The sequence below is a fragment of the Ambystoma mexicanum genome, chromosome 1p (assembly GCF_040938575.1).
Source record: "Ambystoma mexicanum isolate Mex_15411 chromosome 1p, UKY_AmexF1_1, whole genome shotgun sequence".
Lineage (NCBI taxonomy): Eukaryota > Metazoa > Chordata > Amphibia > Caudata > Ambystomatidae > Ambystoma > Ambystoma mexicanum.
The window spans coordinates 1290429891-1290446517 of record NC_090921.1 but is presented as its reverse complement, the minus strand read 5'-3'; the positions used below and the strand labels follow the sequence as shown (position 1 = coordinate 1290446517).

Here is a 16627-nt window from a genome sequence, read left to right as displayed (position 1 = left end):
GACATTTGGCGGTGGATGACTCGACTCGTGCATTGATGAAGAACGCAGCTAGCTTTGAGAATTAGTGTGAATTGCAGGACACATTGATCAACACGTCAAACGCACCATGTGGCCCTGGGTTTTTCCCGGCGTTACGCCTGTCTGAGGGTCGCTTGCACATCAATCGCCCTGGGGTTCCCTCTCAGGGGTGTTGCTGGGGCTTTCGCAGGGACCTCATTCCATTCATCCCCCTAAGGTCAGACCCCGATCAGCACTGTCGCTGGATCCTTAGATTTGGCACGCAGGCTCATTGCCGACGCGTGCTGGCCTCCCCAGTTTCCCGCCTCATGCTGGTTTCAGGAGGGCCGTGTGGCCGACGCGCCCCGGATGTGATGGTGGCGGTAGCAGGCTTTAAAAAAGCCTAGCGCACCTTCACCCTACGCCGGGGCACCTGGGGGTGCTGTGTGTGGCTGTCTTTGGTGTCCCACGGCTGCCAGCGCAGGATGACCATGGAGCGTGGACCTCGTGACCATGTGGGCTTCAGTCGCAGATTGGGACAGAGCACACTCGCCTGCGCTAGAGGCACAGGGCTCGGGCAACCCCCCCCCCCGTATGGGCCCGAGGCCAGCTGCCCTGAGCTTTGTGCTCGCCGACCACGGCCTCAGATCAGACGTGGTGACCTGCTGAATTTAAGCATATTACTAAGCAGAGGAAAGGAAACTAACCAGGATTTCCTCAGTAACAGCCAGTGAAAAGAGCCCAGTGCCGAATCCCTATTCAGCAGCAGGTGTGGGAAATGTGGCGTACAGAAGACCGACTCCCCGGCATCGCTCAGGGGGCTCAAGTCCTTCTGATCGAGTCTCACCACGCGGATGGTGTTAGGCCGATAGCAGCCTCTTGCAAACCGGGATCAGGTCTTCTTGGAGTCAGGTTGCTTGGGAATACATCCCAAAGCGTGTGGTAATCTCTGTCTAAGGCTAAATACGGGCACAAGACTGTTGGCCAACAAGTACCGTAAGGGGAAGTTGAAAAGAAGTTTGAAAAGAGTTCAAGAGGCGTGAAACGGTTGAGCGGTAAACTGGTGGGGTCTGTGCAGTCCGCCCACAGGATTCAACACAGCAGGCAGGTTGGTCACCTGAAACGGTGGAGGCCCTTGCAGGTCTGCGGCCCGGGCACATCCAGCCCCAGCAGGGCGCATTTCCTCTGTAGCGGTGCACCATGACCGGCTGGGAAGGCCCCAGGGGGCAGGTGGCTCTCTGCTCCAGCAGAGAGTGTTACAGCCCCCTGACAGCAGTGTTGCTGTGTTCATGGAGCTGAGGGAGATAGACCGCCACCGCGCCCTTATCCGGCAACTGTCCTGACCCCTCTTGGGGGGGGGGGTGGCTAGAGTGGTGACGGGAGACAGGGCTCCCAATGTGACTGTGGTGGACTGCCCTCAATACGCCCCGACCACATCGTTCTGCCGGGCGGGGCACGGGTGGAGCCGCTGCAGATCTTGGTTGTAGTAGCAAATATTCAAACGAGAACTTTGAAGGATGAAGTGGAGAAGAGTTTCATGTGAACAGAAGCTGAACATGGGTCAGTCGGTCCTAAGTGATGGGCGAGCGCCGTTAGGAAGGGATGGGCTATGGCCTGCGTTGCCCTCAGCCGATCGACAGGGAGTCGGGTTCAGAACCCCGAACCCAGAGTGGCAGGGACGGGGGCCTTTGCAGCGTCCAGTGCGGTAACGCAAATTATCCCAGAGAAGCCGGCGGGAGCCGCACAGAGAGTTCTTTTCTTTGTGTACGGCAGCGCCCCCTGGAATGGGTTTGCCCGAAGAAAGGGGCCTGAGCCTTGGAAAGCGCTGCAGTTCTAGCGGCATCCGGTGAGCTCTTGCTGGTCCTTGAAAATCTGGGTGAGATGTTGTTAATCTCGTGCCAGGCCGTACCCATATCCGCGGCATGTCTACAAGGCGGACAACCTCTGGCATGTCTCAAGGAGTACCCCCCCCCCCCTTCTCACCTGGGTCCGTTCTTTGCTGTAGTCTTCTTGCGGACGGACCTGGTCTTGAACAAGGCTGCCCGAGTCTCTTCCGACTCCAGAGTGCGTTCAGTTTCCGGGACGCGGGTCCAGGAATCCGGGGAACTAGGAAAGGTGCAACTAGCACACGAGTCCAGGAATTGGGAGGAAAGGAAGGGGCAAGTAACGGGTAGATAGACAGGTACAAGGAAACAATACCGCGAGCTACGGGACACACGTCAGATCGCTACTTTGCAATAGCATTGAGACGCGCGGAGCCGCGGTCTATTAATAGAATACGTTACGTCCAGCGCGTGGAGCGAGAAAGGGGTTTCACGCTGGACAACCATGTTGGGAGTATTATGGAGTGCAAGCCCCGTTGTGACAAGGACCAGGAAGTCCAAAAGGGACGTGTTCTGTAATTCATGACAGCATGTCAGAACAATGTATGTACGGGAAGTCGGCAAGTTAGATCGTAACTTCGGGATAAGGATTGGCTCCAAGGGCTGGGTCGGTCGGGCTGGGGCGCAAAGCAGGGCTGGGAGCGCTCCATGGCTGGATGAGGCGTCTTCCACGAAACCCCAGCCAAGGGAACAAGCCTGGCAGAATCGTCGGGGAAAGAAGACCCGGTTGTGTTTGCCTCTAATCTGGCACTGTAAAGAGACATGAGAGGTAGGATAAGTGGGAGGCCCTCGGGCCGCTGGTAAAATACTGCTACTCTTATTGTTTTTCCACTTAACTGGTGAGGCGGGGGCGAGCCCTGTGGGGCTCTCGCTTCTGGCTCCAAGCGCCCTGGAAACCTGCCGGGCATGCCCCGCTCCGAGGACAGTGGCAGGTGGGGAGTTTGACTGGGGTGGTACACCTGTCAAAGGATAACGCAGGTGTCCTAAGGCAAACTCAGGGAGGACAGAAACCTCCCGCGGAGCAGAAGGGCAAAAGCTACCTTGATCTCGATTTTTCAGTATGAATACAGACCGTAAAAGCGGGGCTTCACGATCCTGCTGACATTTTGGGTTTCATGCAGGAGTTGTCAGAAAAGTTACCACAGGGATAACTGGCTTGTGGCTGCCAAGCCTTCATAGCGACGTCGCTTTTTGATCCTTCGATGTCGACTCTTCCTATCATTGTGAAACAGAATTCACCAAGCATCGGATTGTTCACCCACTTAATAGGGAACGTGAGGTGGATTTAGACCGTCGTGAGACAGGTTAGTTTTACCCTACTGATGATGTGTTGTTGCAATAGTAATCCTGCTCAGTACGAGAGGAACCGCAGGTTCAGACATTTGGTGTGCATGCTTCGCTGAGGAGCCAATGGGGTGAAGATACCATCTGTGAGATTATGACTGAATGCCTCTAAGTCAGAAATCCCCCCCCCCCCCCAAGACCGTGATACTGCATCGCTGTCGAGCATCGGTTGGCTTAGGCTAGCCGGCCTCGGGGCCGATGTGTAGAGCCACTCGCCTTGGGACTTGAGTGTGGACAGAAGGGGGCCACCTCTCACCCGTAGTGCACCGCATGTTCGTGGGGAATCTGGTGCTAAATCATTTGTAGACAACCTGATTCTGGTTCAGGGTTTCGTAAGTAGCAGAGCAGCTACCTTGCTGCGATCTATTGGAAGTCATCCTCTGAGCCAAGCTTTTGTCGCAAGGCAGCACCGCTGCCAAGGTTCTCCATCCTTCCTCCTGGGGTATGCGGGGCGCACAGGAAAATACCACCCACCCTAGGGGGCACCCACAGGGGTGTGCGGGCTGGACTGGGAGCATTCTTCTCACCTTTCCTGGTCAGCCTGGCAAACCAGATGGCCTTGGGCCTGGGCCTTCTAGGTGGTGCCTTAAGCCCCCGGACAGGGCAGGAGAAGAGAGAGTGCAAGCCACCCCAGGACGCGGGGGTGGTACCTAAAAGCCTGTGCCCCTGGATGGTGGGGTCGGGGCAGGCCTGGCACGGCCGCCGGGCCATCTGGCCCAGGGAGTAGGCCCAGATGTTTTTGCCGTGGCTGACTCCTGCATTTGTCTACGGTTGGCATGGAAGTGCCACCCTGCAGCCTCCAGGGCGGCTGTGGTGCAATTACCAGCTTTAGTTCAATGGCATTCGTGGGTTGCTCCTGGTCTTCGGGCAAGTATCAACCACGTGTGGTCAGGTCCAAGACGAGGTGCGTGTGTCAAGGGGCACCCTGAGCGGGTCCTTTTCCTCCACGTGGTGGTAAATGCGCTCGCAGTGCCCGGGCCTGAGTTCCACAGTGTTTGTGGGTTAGTCCTGGAGTGAAAGGCTCTAATGTGGTGGGAGAAGCTCTGAGGGGGGCCGGCCAGAGCTCCATGGCAAAAGCCCCAGAACCCAGTGGTAGTCGCAGGGAGCCCTGGTGGGGTTCCCATCGCTCCCCACAGGGAAAAGCTCTAAAGGGGCCCTGCTAAAGCTCCAGGGTGGCTGGCGGGGTCCTGGGGGGGGGGGGGGGGGAGTTCTGGCCTTGGGTGCCTGTCTCACGTCTGGGTTGACTGTCCCCAAGCCCGGTGGTGATCGTGGGGAGCCCTGTCCCTCTCCGGAGAGTAAAGCTCTAATGTGGCGGGAGAAGCTCTAAGGCGGCCCGGGCCAGAGCTCCAGGGTGGCCGGGGCTGCTGCCCCCACTGGCCTTGGGTGCCAGCCTTCTGCGTGTGGGTCGAGTCCCCAAGCCTTGCGGCAGTCACGGGGAGCCCTGGAGGGAGAAGCTCTGAAGGGGCCCTGCTAAAGCTCCAGACTGGCTGGGGGGGTGCTGGTCCCCCCCCCAAGCACCCAGCTTTGGGTACCTGTCTCACATGTGGGTCGACTGTCCCTCCCCAGAGGGATAAGCTCCAAGGTGGATCAAAAACCTCTTGCGTGGAGGGGGGAAAAAAACTCTAAGGTGGCCTGGCCAGAGCTTGAGGATGACGATTGGTGCTGGCCCATGCCTTTGGGCACCTGCCGGTCCCCTGTCCTTTGTTAGGTGGGGGGGCCAAAGGCCCTTCCCGTCCAGGCCCATTGGAATGCATTGACCTACCAGATGGGCGCTCTCCGAGACCGGCCTTCTGGTCATTGGCCAGAGGAATGTCTGCAAGGACCAGACGGGCCCGATGGGCGTCAGTTTGAAATTTTTCTCCAGTTGGGTCTATAAGGAGCCCGACGCTTTTGCCGAGAGGTCCCACTCTGTCACTCTGGGTACACAGATGACAAAACTTAGTCTCCTTCCTCTGGATTACTTTAGACTGGGTGGGAGGGACCTGTCTGCGCTCCTCTTGGTTCTCGCTGCCCAACCCACATCAAGGAATGCAGCAGGCGCCCAAATGACCCAATCCCAACTCCGGGAGGTAGCGAAAAAAATTAACAATACAGGACTCTTTCGAGGCACTGTAATTGGAATGAGTACACTTTAAATCCTTTAATGAGTACCCATTGGAGGGCAAGTCTGGTGTCAGCAGCCGCGGTAATTCCAGCTCCAATAGCATATATTAAAGTTGCTGCAGTGAAAAAGCTTGTAGTTGGATCTGGGGATTGAGCTGGCGGTCCGCCGCGAGGTGAGCTACCACTGCCTGTCCCAGCTCCTGCCTCTTGGTCCCACTTGATGCTCTTGACTTAGTGTCCTGGGGGTCTGAAGTGTTTACCTTGAAAAAGTACAGTGTTCAAAGCAGGCTGGTCGCCTGAATATGTAAACTAGGAATAATGGAATAGGACACTAGTTCTATTTTGTTGTTTTTTGGAACTGGGGCCGTGATTAAGAGGGGCAGCCGGGGGCATTCGTATTGTGCCGCTAGAGGTGACGTTCTTGGACCAGCGCAAGATGAACCAAAGTGAAAGCATTAGCCAATAATGTTTTCATTAATCTACTGTCGTTTTTGGTTGTTGGTCTTCAGGTCTGCCACTCTGCCAAATTCCCCTAGGAGTGCTGTTAACCTCCGGAGGGAAGTGTCCATGTCTGTTAGCACGACTAGGAGGTCGTCGGCAAAGGCCATTGCCTTTATGGTCTTCCCCACCGAATGGAATCCCTTTTATTCCCCTCTCCTGTCTAATTCTAGCTAGGAAGGGTTCGAGAAAGTTTGCGTACAGGAATAGTGACATGGGCAGCACTGCTTAGTACCCCTAGGGATCCTTATCGCCTGGGAGACATGCCCATTGATAGCTAGCCTGATAAGTGGTGCTCCATAGTTGGCTTTGACCAGGTGGAGAAGGCCCGGGCCAAACCCCATAACCACCATGATAGCAAACAAGAATGACTGTTTGATTTGTTTGAATGCCTTCGCTACATCTAGTGCTAACACCCCCTGCCCTCAGGACTGCCCTGTTTGACTTCTCTAACAGGTGGGATATTCGCCTAATGTTGTCAAACGTTTGTCTCCCCTTGACAAAGCCTGCTTGATCCTGGTGGATCAAGTCAGTGATTACTTTATCCATTCTAGATGTTAGAATTTCTTGCAAAGATTTTGGCATCGAGGTTTATTAGGGCAGTAGCAGCTACACAGGGTTTGTTTCTTGTTTGGTTTAGGGAAGAGGATTACCTTGGCCTCCTCCATGGACAGGGAGATGCGGCCCGTATCGGAGAAGGAGTTGAACAGGGATGTAATTAACGACCGGAATGTAATTACCGGGACTAATGTGGTATGGAATGCTTTATAGAATGTAGCGGGGTACCCATCCGGGCCTGGGGCTATATTTGGTTGTAGCGATTGAATCGCTGCATGCACCTCGTCTTTGGTAATCGTCCCTTCTAAAGCGTCACGCTGGCTCTGTTCGAATCTTTTTAGCCAGCAAGATTTTAAGAAGGCCTTTTGGAGGTCACTCTCCAGTGCCTCAGTAGAGTAGAGGCTCGTATAGAATTCTGTGAACGCCTGCAGGATCTCTTCTCTACGTGTGGTTTCCTGTCCCACCATCTGAATGTGGCGTATTGTACCTGCCGCCTCCTGCTTAACCTACCTGGCTAAGAGCCGGCCTGTCTTGTTTGCCTGGAGGTAATACTTCTGCCTCAAGAATAGGAGCGATTTTACTGCTTTTTTATCTAGAAGGATATTGATTTGCCCTTTGATATGCCTATACTCCCTCCTGATTATTACCCCCTATTGGTCTCCATTACCCCAGTTCTAGGTCCACCTGGAGGGCCTTCTCCTGTTTGGCTCGAGATGCCTGCTTTGCTTTTAGCATCCCCGCATGGTTGCCTTAAAGGCGTCCCATACTACATGTTCCTACACCTCCGGGGTCTTATTTTCCCCAAGGAAGTTGCGGATGGACTTGTGTATGTAGTCGCAAATGACTGCATCTCTCAGCAGATGTCAGGGGAACCGCCACTTCCAGAGGCACCCCCCCTCCCATTGGATTTATAGCTGTAGGGGAGTGTGGTCGGGCAGGGCTATGGTTTCCCCTTCTATGATACGTACTTGGCAAAGCAGTGTCTCAGAAACCAATATGTAATCAATTCTTGAGAATGTTCGTTGTACATGTGAGTAGTAAGTATACCCCTTGGAGTCCCCTTTTAGTTCATGCCATGTATCTGCTAATGCCATTCTGTTATGCTAGCCTGTAGTTTACTAGATGGGCCTTTAGATGTGGGTGTCCTGTCCGCGCTTCTGTCTGTCCCGTCAGTATTAGCTGGCTCGTTGACTGGTCTAGCTTCTCCAAACCCCCCTGGTTTAGCTTCTCCAAAACCCCCTGCAAGTATTCGTCCTGCCCTGAGTTGGGAGCGTACACTGTGGCGATTTTGAGAGGCCACCCCCCATTGTAGCTGGACGAAGTGGAATCTACCTTCCTTGTCGGCTTTTGTGCCTATTATTTCGACGTCAGGTAGTTTTCTAAACGCTATGAGGACCCCTCAAGCTTTGCCTTTGTCATTGGCCTGCAGAACCTGGGGGTCCCCTCTCAACTTCATTCTGTGTCTGTCTTGCTTACAGATATGGGTCTCCTGGAGCGTCACAATGTCAGGCTTGGTATCCAGGAGGAGGTTCTCCAGTTTCCGTCTCTTTAGTCGGTGTGTTTAGTCCTCTACCATTGAGTTTTAGTATTTGGATCCCTACCCATACCCCGTTACGTCCTGAGAGTAACCGTGTCGAAACGATACCCCTCGATTTAAGCCCCTCACGCTCCCTCTCGCCCACTCCGGCTGGACTCGGCTCAACTTCCCCAGGCCGTAACATCGCCCCCTCCAGCTGGACTCAGCTCATCTTCCCCAGGCCGTAAAGTCATCCTAGGTTGCTGGATCTCGTTCCCATCCCAGAGCATTCCTCTGCTCTCCCCTGTTTCCAAGATCTGTCACCTCCCGGAGCCCACAGGCTGACATTCCCTGTGTAACCCCACCGGGTCTTAACCCTTGTCTCATGATCCCCCATCGGTGCTGTTAAGTGGACAGCCTATTCAGCCGGGGGCTTCGGTTGCTGACCCCCCCTCCCCCCGGCCCTGCAATTGTTTCTGTCTTGTCTTTGACCTCTCTACTCTTCTCCACTCCCATGGCTTCTCTTGGTGGCCTTCATGTTCTGGCCTCCTATTATGTCCTCCCCTGCATCCCCTTCTTCAATATTCAGGATCTTGGGTCCCTCATCCAACGTAGTGATGTGGTGTTGGCGCCCTTCCCACTTGAAGACCATTCCAAAGGGGAATGTCCACCTGGATCTTATCTGGGCTTTGGTAAGAGCTTTGGTCATGGGGCCGATTTGCCTCCTCATTGTTAGTATGGATTTGGCCAGGTCCTGAAAAAGTTCTATGACGGCCCTGTTCACTTTTATCAGGGTTGCTTTCCTCGCCGCTTGGAGGATCCATTTGTTTTGGTCATATCGCTGTAAAGCCATTGCCACTTCTCTTGGCCTGGCCCCGGGTTCTTCTCGCTCTGGACCTACTATCTATGAGAATTTCTCCCCCAGCCGTGTCCAGCAAATTTTTTAACACGTGCTGCATTGCTTCCCTGAGGTCGGCATCGCTCAAACTTTCTGGCAGCCCCTTCACCCTGATGTTGGACCTTCCCGAGCGGTTCTCCAAGTCCTTGGCTTGGAACTCCAGGTTGTGTCGCTACCGCCTGCTGCTTCGCTAATACATGTGAGTTCTTGAATGGCGTTTTCATTTGTAGCAATTCAACTGTCGCCTTTGATTTCCTGCAGGGACTGTGCAAGTTCTGTGCGTATTAGGCTTAATTGTGTCTGAAGGGTAGCCATCATTTGGTCACTGAATGCTTTAAAGCACTGTTGCAGCACCTTGCTCGTGACCTCTTGCCCCTGTGGCAGCGTTGGGGGGTTCCTCCGACTGCTGCATCTCTGTCACCGCTGGATCCTCTTCCTCTGGGGCTTCACCCTCATTTCTCCATAGCTTTTGGAGGGTCCCTACCTGTTTTCGTGAGATCTTGGCCCTTGAGGGGCCTTTTTTGGCCTCCTTGGCCTTGTTGCGCAACATTGCCTGGTGATGGCGAGTGCCTGCCTTCACCTTACTATAGGGGGCTTCTCCCCAGGCCTCTGAGGTTCCTCTTGACCCCGAGGTATTGGCCAGTTGTTCTGTAGGAAAGGGATGCTTCTCTCTCCCTCCTGTGCGCAGCGGGGGTCTAGCTCCCCTTTAGAGCCTGGGTTGGTTGCCCTCTGGGGGCCTTGGGGCTAGTACGCTCAAAGGTGAAAGTGGTCATGGTCGCAGTGTCACACTGGCCTGGATCCCAGGAGCTTCTTGAATTTCTTCCCAGAGTGCCCTTGTGCTCCCACTGCTCCTGAGCCCCTAGTGCACCACTGGAGGTTCCTTCTCGGTTAATCTTGCCTGGCAGGGTTAGTTTTCCTAGGGGTGGGTGGTGGAGCGAAGCTGCGCTCTCCTGCGGAGTCCAATACTGGGGGTTGGGAGCATGCGCAGCCCCCACCCCTTGCCCCCGGGTTCCATCCCTGGCCGTTAGCGGGGGGAATGCTGCAGGAGACTTTTATTACTGCAGTTTGCCTCTGATGTTGCTGAATGGTATGGGCTTGGGCCTTTGCCTGGGTCCGGGTAGGCTGCGGGTCTCCTGCCGTAGGGGGGTCCCCTTCCAAGAGTGGTTATGGTGCGCTGGGGCAGATGCTTTCATAAACTTCCATGTCCGTTGTTTGGGAGGGCAGTTTCTTGCGTGCGCCTGCTTCATGGCTGCCAACTCCCTTAATTATGCCTACTTACCCTGCGCCAGCTGGGGTGCATCACAGCTCATGGGGGCCCTGTGCCGCGTGGTTCGTGGAGGCGCTGCGTGGAGCCGGGCTTCCTGTATGGGGGAGAGGCAGGCGCAGGATTTCAGGGGAATACTACCCGCTCCCTCTCATTTGTAGCTGGATGTCCGGGCTGCGCCGGCTCTGCTGTATTGTCGCGCTGCGGTGCTTGCGCCAGTGTGTCCCGGCGGGCGTGCTGGTCCGGCAGCTTTGACTCCCCCTGGTCGGCCGCCGGGGATCCACGGTGGTCCGCTCACACTCCCCAGTCTCACCTATGTTGCCTTGGCTGAATGGGCACCCTCCGTCTTCTGCACCACCCGCATGGGTTCTCTGATCTCCTCCGGCTCGAATTGCCAGTCCCCACACAGGCATCGCTGCTGGCGGTCTCAGGTCCACTCACTTTGCCCCCAAATGCTCCAGTTGGAGTTTTCTTGGGGACTGCTCGCTTCACAGGTCGTCCCCTTTGCTTTTGCTGCCCTGGGGTCTTGTAACGCCGCTTTATTGCTCCTTTTTCGGGTGCCAGGGAGGAGTGCGCTCCTTATAGTGGGGTGGTCACGGGGGCCATTTTGGAATCTTCTTATGAAGCTTTTTGAAGCCTTCATCTGCCCGTTCTTGAGTAATCTTTCTTCCACACTTCTCTATCAATTTTTCGTCCAGGATGTGGCACAGAGGGGGTGCTGGTCTCCAACGTTGACAATGTGACTTGGCTGCATGACTCGGGCAGCGTCGGTGCTTATTACTTGATTTATCTGCCGCCTTCGATACCGTTGACCATGCCGCCTTGCTCGTCTGGGCCGGCCTTTCTGGTGCCGTTCTTTCCTGGTTTTCTTTGTTTCTCTCTAACCGAACAGTCAATTTCCATCCCCCCTTTTCACTCTGTACCGTCTGCCTTGAGATGTGGAGTCCCTCAGGTTTCCTCCATCTTCCAGGTTTTGTTTAACATGTACATGTAACCTCTTGCCAAGCTTATCTGCTCTCACGGCTTCCACTGTTATTCTTAACAGATGAGACAGATCCTGGTCCGTTTAGATCTCTCCTGTCGAGACAGCGACCAGATTTAGGTCCTGTCTCGAAGCTGTGGGTGCATGGATGTGTAATAGCTGGTTCAGGGGAAAAACATGAGGTGTTGGTGGTGGGCCCTCCTTCCTCTACTGCCTTTTGGACCCCCTCTTTTTGGCCATCTTTAGTGGTAAATATGTTAACTGAGATTCCCCAGACAGAAAAGCTAAGTCCAGTATGTCAAAAGGGGCTATCTTCAACTGAAAACCCCATAGTAAGGTTCTTTGTTTACTCCTTTCTCTGTTACGTGCCCCTGTGGTGTCCTTACTTGTTATGTCCTCCATGGACCACTGCAACGCCCTATTTCTGGCACAAACTGGCTACTTCTTATGGCACCTTCAGGTCCTACAGAACTCTGCAGCCAGAGTAGCCACTTACACACCTAGTTGTGCTCACATTACTCCAAGCCCATTCAGGTCAAGGGCTAATGTCTAGATCATCATGCCTTTTATGGAACTGGGGCAGAATATCTACAGGCCAAATTCTTTTTGTACATTCCTGCTCGCCCACTCCGCTTGGTAAAGGCCTGATATTAAATACTGACTGACAAAACTGCCTTGTACATATAAATCCATTATACATCCATATAAAAAGTGCTGTGTGCAAAATGCGTCATAAAGTCAAAGCAGAACCATATTACTTCAAGGCAAATCGTAACTGTTGGAAATGCCTGACTAAAGTACAAAGAGTATAACGGATTCAAAAAGTGCCAGGTGCGCTTGAGAAAAGTGTAAAGTGTTTCTGAGTTCCTTCCACTCTAATCGCATTTTTAAATTTAGGGTGTGTGAGTTGCTTATCATGTTATTTTAACTCGCTGTCCTATAAATCCATATTTCGAGTGACATTTTTAACTTTAGTTGTCTATAGTTTACCTGTACTTGTTCACACTACAGCACCATTATGAAAAGCAAATAATTTATAGATGGATAATTGCGTTACAAACCTCTGGCACTGTGTATCAGCATGCCCCTGCTGAAGGTGTAAAGTCATGATATCTGTTGAGCCTTTACAGGAAATATTGTGACAAAAGATTGTGAACATTTGCAATAATAAAGTTTACTTTTTCTGTTATGCAATTCTTGCAGTGATTCATGTGCAGTTAAGAGAACTGTTTTTCCATAAATGTTTCACTATTCGGCTTCTTTTTCTTCCAATCCCCCAGGTAAAGCAGGTTCACTTCATATGGCTCCACCAATTTGATCTTTAGTTTACACATGTATATGAATTATTTGTTGCTTTACAGTGTAAGCACTTTTCATAATAAAAACACTTCAATTACCCAATTGTCTATTTCTTTAAGCTAATGTGTTATTTGTTTTTAACCCCTTAACTGCCAAGCCCTTTTTCGGTATGTCTCCATTCAATCCCTTGTAACTTTTTATTTACATGTGATATCTCGCTCAAATTTGGCCGCCTTTCTTCCCACATGTAGGTGATCATAACGCCACCTAGGAATACTAGTTTGCTGTGTGTGGGTTGAGATAAAATAACCGAAAAGAGCATGTTTCGTGTTTTTTCAGAAAACGCCAATAAAATAATGTAGAAAGAAGCCTGTGGTTGTTTCCTTGTAAGAGCTAGGAACAAATGGTTTGCTGTGCTGAATTTGCCATTTTCCAGACTTTCAAGAACAGGTTGAGTGGAAACCAAAACAAATAAGGTTGCCATCAATTTTGTGAGAGCTATGAGAGTTTAACCCTCCCCCACCCCCCCCCCCCTCAATAGACCATGCGTGGACTGAATGGAAGAGGTGGGTAGGAAAGCTGAAAGGGAAGACCAAGGCATACATTTCTGAAAAGTAGACAAAATTGCAAGTTTAGGAAAGGGTTATTTGCGCAGGTCAGGCAACATCTATGTAGGGAAAATGCCCATAGTTTGGGGAAAGATTTGAAAAATGACAGTTAAAAAAGGTATGTGCTGGACATGGTTGGACCTGTAAGGTAATGGTTTCTGTGAATATTGAGCAAAGCAATGCCCCGCTACGTTCCCCTGATTTTTCCAGTTAGGAAATCGCATCTACCACAAGCCAAAAACTGAGCCATAGTACAGAGGAGTTTTATGCTGACGGCCTAAACAGACATACTTAGCATGTGTAAATAAGGAAAATAAATGTGAGGAATGGCAAGCATACTATTTTTGAAAGAGCACAGGCAGACCTTTTGAAGCGTAAGTGACATGAGCAGGTTACAAAAGCATACAGTGCCTAAATCAGCAACTACATGTAGTTCACATTTGGGAAATGAAAGGGTTGTGTAGCAAAGTGCAGTAGCAAATGTATGAAAATGTTAAACCAAGACAAAACAATAAATGTCCTACCATTCCACATTGCCACACGTGTCCTGATGAAAACTGTACCTCGTGTCGGTGCACCTACCTGGGTGCAAATGGAAAAGGCTAAACCACTGGTAAAAGTATTTCAGGAGAGCAGATTCCCGTAGGAACCAACAGAGGTCTGACTTGCGCAAATTGCCCTAGAATGTATTACCCAAACGCCTGGCAAAGTCTGAAATTTAGGGAAAATAAACACAATTTTCAGACATTTCCAACCTGGAAACTACTGAAGCATACTGCCAACAACACATGGCCTACCTTCCCACAGGCGTCTGGATGAAAACAGGACCTCATGTGTGGTTTTACCTACCTGGGTGAAAAAGAAAAAGTGTTGACCATCCCCAAATCCAACGGCAGTCCCAAGGAGCACCAGCAGGGTCTCCATCCATTCCCTGAGGGGAAATTCTGTAATGCTGCCTAGCCAGAGCTCCAGAATGGTCGGGGGTGATGTCCCCGGCCTTGGATGACTCTACCATGTGGGTCCACCATCCCCAAGTGCAGCGGCACTCCCAGGGAGCCCCGGTAGGGTCCTCGACCTTTCCCAGAGGGAGAAGCTGTAACACAGGCCAGCCAGAGCTCCAGGATAGTTTGTTCCTGGCCTTGGGCAGCTGTCTGCCATATGGAGTGGCCATCTCCAAGTGCAGTGGCTGTCCCAGGGAACCCTGATGGGGTCACCTTCCTAGAGGGACTGTGACCCTTCTGGGGCTTCCTGGAACCGCTGCTGGGCTGCGGGACGGTCAACCCACATGGGAAACAGCTGCCCAAAGCCGGGGACATCACCTCCAACCATCTTGGAGCTCTGGCTGGCCTCTGTTACAGCTTTTCCCCCCACCAGAGAGCCCCAGCAGTGTGCCAATACCTCCACGAAGGGAAAAGCTGTAATGTAGCCCAGCCAAAACTCAAGGACGGCTGGAGGTGATGTCCCCGGCCTTCAGCATCTGTCTCCTATGTGAGTCCACCATCCCCAAGTGCAGTGGCAGCCGAAGGGGGCCCGGCAGGGTCCCCCTCACAGAGAGAAATTGTATAATGCAGGTCAGCCAAGAGCTCCAGGATGGTTAGGGGTGCTGTCCCTGGAGTTGGGTGGCTATCCCTTGTGTGATTTGACTGTCCACAAACCCAGCAACGGTTCCAGGGAGCCTCGGCAGGGTCCACGTCCTTCCCAGAGGGTGAAGCTGCAATGAAACCCAGCTAGAGCTGGGGTTGCTGTCCCTGGCCTTGGTCATTCGTTTCCCATTTGGGTCTATCATCCTCAAGCACAGCGGCTGTCCCAGGGAGCCCTGGCAGGGTCCCTTCCCGTAGGGAGAAGCTGTAATGCAGGCCAACCAGAGCTCCAGTAAGGTGCCGGTGATGCCCCTGGCCTTGAGTGGCTGTCTCCCATGTGGGTTGACCGTCCCCAATTCCAGCTGCAGTTCTGGGGAGGCCTGGCAGGGTCTCCAATCCTCCTTGGAGGCGAAGGGTCCCCATTCTTCCCCGGAGGTGAAATCTGTAACACGGCACAGCCAGAGGTGCAGCTTGGGCTTGCGGACAGTCGACCCACATGGGAGACGGCTCCCAGGCAAACACCAATGTTTTGCTGGCATGGTGGGAATTTGTGGCCTGACCCTGCACTTGTGTCCCAGCCCACCAAAATACCTTTCAAGACTACCCAATTCCGTAGAATAAAAAAACGACTCGAATAACGTTGCAGCTCCTTGCGTAAAGAAACCTGTAAACAGAACAAAAAACATTAATTACCTCTGTTCAGCCCAGCAAAAACAAATCATAACTATCACGCTCCGATCGCCACCCCCCCCCCTTCAAGCCATCCCTGGTGGTCTAGTGACCCTCCTACCCCAATAAAAACACTTTTGCCCCTTCCTGGGGGCTGATTTTTATTAAGTCTATTAGTAACCATAACCCCATTTAACAGTATAATTATAGGTTTATGGATTTTGGTCGACCCCTCCCCCCCCCCAACTGGTTGAAAAGCCCTTGCCCCTCCCCTCAATTTCTTTACATTTTTCATACCATTTATGTCATGTTGATGTTATGTACCATTGGTATGATCTCAAGGCGCTGGTAGGTTGAACGCCCTCGGGAACCGCAGTTCGAGTCAGTTGAGAGAGAGTCGTAAAGTGCGTGGGCGCACCAGGTATGTGTGCAGCTGGTGTGGTTGTTGCATGATAGCTGCTTCTTAATGGTAGGTGTGGTGCAGAGGAGATCAATTGAATGGTTCAGTCTGGAGGGTGGACATTCAGACTGAGTTCTGGCTGCGTTAGGCCTGAGGAGACGCCTAAGCTAGCGGGTGTGTGCTAGCTATCTGTTTTATAAGGATGATGGGTAGTTTGATGGGTAATGTTAGTATGAGAACAGCTTTACCGAATGTGTCATAGTACTGCTGTGTTCTAGTTGAATGATGGTGTATAGGAGAGAGTAAACTTAGTAACGGAATGTTGCGGTAATCAGTAAAGTGTATGCGACCAGATACACTCAGTGAATGTTGGGAATACCTCCTAAATTCATTTCTACTACAGTGACGCTATTAGGGTGTACTTCAAAGTTCAACTCTAACACAGTGACGCTTTTGGGCACACTCAATGATGTTGGAATACCGTCTAGATTCAACATTAGCACAGTGATGCTATTAGGGCACGTTTCTAAGTTCAGCTTTAACACAGTGACGCTATTTGGACACACTCAATGATGTTGGCAAAACCTTCTAGATTCAACTTTAACACAGTGACGCTTTAGGCATATTTTCTAGGTTTAGCAATTAACACAGTGACGCTTTAAGGGCACACTTTCTAAGTTCAACTTTAACACAGTGACGCTATTAGGTACACATTCTAGATTCAACTTTAACACAGTGACGCTATTAGGCACACTTTCTAGGTTCAACTTTAACACAGTGATGCTATTAGGCACACTTTCTAGGTTCAACTTTAACACGGTGATGCTGTTAGGACACATGCTATTTATCACAATTGTGCCTAATGTGGTACATACTATCTTTCACAATTCCAACTGAGAGTGGGACAGGCTATCATTCACAAAGCACCTACGTGAGGGATATGCTACCAGTTATAATTCTATCTAGGAGAGGCATATGCCAACATTCACAATTCCGTTTGAGCTTGATGTATGCTATTATTCACAAAA

At 51.9% G+C, this 16627-nt stretch overlaps 1 pseudogene; it reads left to right on the top strand.

Annotated features, from left to right (window-relative positions):
* LOC138457808 (5.8S ribosomal RNA) lies at positions 1-151 on the top strand (annotated as a pseudogene).
* Positions 152-16627: the final 16476 nt, after the last annotated feature.